The sequence below is a fragment of the Pieris brassicae genome, unplaced genomic scaffold (genome assembly GCF_905147105.1).
Source record: "Pieris brassicae unplaced genomic scaffold, ilPieBrab1.1, whole genome shotgun sequence".
Taxonomy (NCBI): Eukaryota; Metazoa; Arthropoda; class Insecta; order Lepidoptera; family Pieridae; genus Pieris; species Pieris brassicae.
Window position 1 is genome coordinate 37501 of NW_025575880.1, and position 4815 is coordinate 42315.

A 4815-nucleotide genomic window follows, 5' to 3' on the forward strand; every position below is an offset into this window, starting at 1 on the left:
GCGCCGCACCTGTACGAGAAACATTTTCCTCTGACGTTGCATCGGAATAATTATTATAATTCATTATTATACATACATACATACATACATATTATTAATAAATATAATTGTTTTTTTTGTTTTTTCTTTTCTTCAAATAAACCCACATTGCCATTTCTCTGAGCGTGTGCTGCGAGCTTCAACGAGAAACATTCGGCGCGAAACTGTCGAGCGGCCGGCCGTCGCGCGCCGCACCTGTACGAGAAACATTTTCCTCTGACGTTGCATCGGAATAATTATTATAATTCATTATTATACATACATACATACATACATACATACATATTATTAATAAATTAATTGTTTTTTTTTTTTTTTTTTTTTTCTTCAAATAAACCCACATTGCCATTTCTCTGAGCGTGTGCTGCGAGCTTCAACGAGAAACATTCGGCGCGAAACTGTCGAGCGGCCGGCCGTCGCGCGCCGCACCTGTACGAGAAACATTTTCCTCTGACGTTGCATCGGAATAATTATTATAATTCATTATTATACATACATACATACATACATACATACATACATATTATTAATAAATATAATTGTTTTTTTTTGTTTTTTCTTTTCTTCAAATAAACCCACATTGCCATTTCTCTGAGCGTGTGCTGCGAGCTTCAACGAGAAACATTCGGCGCGAAACTGTCGAGCGGCCGGCCGTCGCGCGCCGCACCTGTACGAGAAACATTTTCCTCTGACGTTGCATCGGAATAATTATTATAATTCATTATTATACATACATACATACATACATACATACATACATATTATTAATAAATTAATTGTTTTTTTTTTTCTTCAAATAAACCCACATTGCCATTTCTCTGAGCGTGTGCTGCGAGCTTCAACGAGAAACATATCTATCAATACAAATGTCTATGCAAAAAAAAAGAAAACAAACAAAATCATATCAGTCAATAAAATAAATAATAATATTTTTTTACTACTACTACTAGTACTACTACGTGCTACTACTGCACGCCAATACACATACATAATAAAATGAAAAATCGTCTCTCTCTCGCTCGCTCTACGAGAAACATTCGACGTCCGCTCCAATGCCGACGCGGACTATTGCTCTCGGTATAGATGTGGAGCGAAACAGTCGTGCGCACAGCGTCGACTCGTTCTCGTTGCCGCGCGTCGTTCGTCTATATAATAGACACGAACGACGGACGAGAGAGAATGTGTTCTTGTTTTTGTTTTTGTGTTTGTGCGAAGTGTGAGAATATTATATACATATATTCGCGCATGGATGATATAGATATGGGTATGGATTTTCGGAGGAAATTATATCAAATTCGTATTTCGAATGCGAGACCGCCGAGATCTTTCCCAGCTCTCTCTCTCTCTGTGTGTGTGGTGTATAGTACATTTTATATATCTCTCTTGTGTCAACACAAAATAACAAAGAATATACATACTACTCCTCCTCATATTTTATATAATATAATATAAAATTATATTATAGCACCGCGTTCGCAGACCGTATGGTGATGTTACCAATCGACCAAGATTTGGGACCGTCTCCCCCGGTGTTATCTGTGATGTTAAAAGAATACGCTTCTAGGCACACCTCAACGCAGGGCGCCTAGCGTGTTCGACACGTGCGCGGTCGCCACGGCGACCGTATATGGAAAGAATGTATAAAAGAGGACGCACACGCGCCCATCGTCGAAACGGTGTGCGCAGCGTCGTGTTGGAATTTATCCCTCAAGCTCCGGGCGTTGATCGTATCTAGTGCGAATCATGCGTGTGTGTGCGCATGTAATTGCCAGCCGAGTTTTAATATGTTTACAATAACGTATTGAATAAAAATTGAGAAGTTGCGTTTAGATGAATGTTCAATTTTCAAATTGTCACAACATCGATTCCCGCCCGCGGGGTCGTGTTCGTTGCAGTTTTATGTCCCTCACAGTGGTCGAGCATCGTTGTACATCACCTCGTTGCGAGATCGTGACGGGACGGCCGCTCGTAGACCGGTCAAAGTTAGTCTATCGATATGAAGCGCGAACGTCGCGTCGCGTGCAAATTCGACGCGTTACGTTCACGCGTGTCGAGAAGGCGCGCGCGCAAGCGCGCGCCCCTCGACGCCGCCGAGCCAGCGGCTCGCCGAAGCCGCGTGACCGCGGTGTAGGCGTGTCGTTTGCGTAAGCAGCTCCCTGGTTGATCCTGCCAGTAGTTATATGCTTGTCTCAAAGATTAAGCCATGCATGTCTCAGTGCAAGCCGTATTAAGGCGATACCGCGAATGGCTCAATATATCAGTTTTGGTTCCTTAGATCTTACTCAGTTACTTGGATAACTGTGGTAATTCTAGAGCTAATACATGCAATCAGAACTCTGACCAGTGATGGGATGAGTGCTTTTATTAGATCAAAACCAATCGGCGGAGGGCCATGCGTCCGAAGTCGTTAATTTTGATGAATCTGGATAACTTTTGCCGATCGCACGGTCCAGTACCGGCGACGCATCTTTCAAATGTCTGCCTTATCAACTTTCGATGGTAGTTTCTGCGACTACCATGGTTGTCACGGGTAACGGGGAATCAGGGTTCGATTCCGGAGAGGGAGCCTGAGAAACGGCTACCACATCCAAGGAAGGCAGCAGGCGCGCAAATTACCCACTCCCGGCACGGGGAGGTAGTGACGAAAAATAACGATACGGGACTCTTACGAGGCCTCGTAATCGGAATGAGTACACTTTAAATATTTTAACGAGGAACAATTGGAGGGCAAGTCTGGTGCCAGCAGCCGCGGTAATTCCAGCTCCAATAGCGTATACTAAAATTGTTGCGGTTAAAAAGCTCGTAGTTGCATTTGTGCGCCGCGCTGTCGGTGCACCGCATCCGCGGTGATACTGACACGTCTGCGGAGCATATCGTCGGTGAGCCGGCGGTAAAACGCCGGTTCAATATCAAAATCCTATCGCGGTGCTCTTCGGTGAGTGTCGAGGTGGGCCGACAATTTTACTTTGAACAAATTAGAGTGCTCAAAGCGGGCTCAAAATGCCGCTTGAATATTTCGTGCATGGAATAATAGAATATGATCTCGGTTCTATTTTGTTGGTTTCAGAACTCCGAGGTAATGATTAATAGGGATAACTGGGGGCATTCGTATTGCGACGTTAGAGGTGAAATTCTTGGATCGTCGCAAGACGAACATCAGCGAAAGCATTTGCCAAAGGTGTTTTCATCAATCAAGAACGAAAGTTAGAGGTTCGAAGGCGATTAGATACCGCCCTAGTTCTAACCGTAAATATGTCATCTAGCGATCCGCCGACGTTACTACAATGGCTCGGCGGGCAGCTTCCGGGAAACCAAAGATTTTGGACTCCGGGGGGAGTATGGTTGCAAAGCTGAAACTTAAAGGAATTGACGGAAGGGCACCACCAGGAGTGGAGCCTGCGGCTTAATTTGACTCAACACGGGAAATCTCACCAGGCCCGGACACCGGAAGGATTGACAGATTAACAGCTCTTTCTTGATTCGGTGGGTGGTGGTGCATGGCCGTTCTTAGTTGGTGGAGCGATTTGTCTGGTTAATTCCGGTAACGAACGAGACTCTAGCCTGCTAAATAGGCGTCGTCATTCAAGGTGTGCGCGACTCTCGGGGAGCGCAACTCACTGGCGACGTATTAAAATTCTTCTTAGAGGGACCGGCGGCTTCGAGCCGCACGAGATTGAGCAATAACAGGTCTGTGATGCCCTTAGATGTCCTGGGCCGCACGCGCGCTACACTGAAGGAATCAACATGTTCTCCCTGGCCTAGAGGCCCGGGCAACCCGTTGAAACTCCTTCGTGCTGGGGATTGGGGTTTGCAATTATCCCCCCATAAACGAGGAATTCCTAGTAAGCGCGAGTCATAAGCTCGCGTTGATTACGTCCCTGCCCTTTGTACACACCGCCCGTCGCTACTACCGATTGAATGATTAGTGAGGTCTTCGGACCGACACGCGGTGGCCTCACGGCCGTCGGCGTTGCTGGGGAAGTTGACCAAACTTGATCATTTAGAGGAAGTAAAAGTCGTAACAAGGTTTCCGTAGGGGAACCTGCGGAAGGATCATTAACGTTGGTTTTTTCTTTTTGTTTTGTTGTTGTCAAAGACTCGCAAAAAAAGAAAAAAATACAAAAACACGTGAATGATACGAATCAAAATCGAATCCGAGACGGTTGACTCTCTCTCGTCGATTCGCGACGTGTGCGTTGCGACACGCTTTGATTAGCGTTCGCTATCGCCTATTGATACTTTGAAATAATATTTTATAATTTTTGTGTACAACCACGCAAATAAAAGAGATTTTCTTTCTTTTCATTTGTCGTACACGTTAATGATAAGTATTATTTTCAAATTTTTTTGTTTAATTTTTTCGCACCTTTTATATTTTCTCATACAAAAACACACACAAAAACAAAACGATTACCCTGAACGGTGGATCACTTGGCTCGCGGGTCGATGAAGAACGCAGTTAACTGCGCGTCATAGTGTGAACTGCAGGACACATTTGAACATCGACATTTCGAACGCACATTGCGGTCCGTGGAGAAATATCCAGGACCACTCCGGTCTGAGGGGCCGGCTGCATAAAAACAAAAAGCCACACTGTTCGCGTGACGAGCGGCGATCGCTGCGACTCCGGTCGTAGCGCCGCATCTCTGTCGCGCGTGCAATTGACGGTTTCGCTAGGCCGCCGAGCGGCCGAACGATCCGTTCGAATATATGTTCGATTACGACTCGTCATCCGTATTGGCCGTGTTAAGCCACGTCTATACGATACTTTTGTCG

General features: G+C 45.4%; 2 non-coding genes across 2 annotated transcripts; both read left to right on the plus strand.

Moving 5' to 3' along the window:
* The first annotated feature begins 2192 nt into the window (after positions 1–2192).
* LOC123719122 lies at positions 2193–4098 on the plus strand. The gene has a single exon (XR_006755186.1). It is a non-coding gene; the product is annotated as a small subunit ribosomal RNA (ribosomal RNA).
* A 352-nt stretch (positions 4099–4450) lies between these two features.
* On the plus strand, positions 4451–4607 carry LOC123719129. Its single transcript, XR_006755192.1, has one exon. It is a non-coding gene; the product is annotated as a 5.8S ribosomal RNA (ribosomal RNA).
* The last annotated feature ends 208 nt before the right edge of the window (positions 4608–4815 follow it).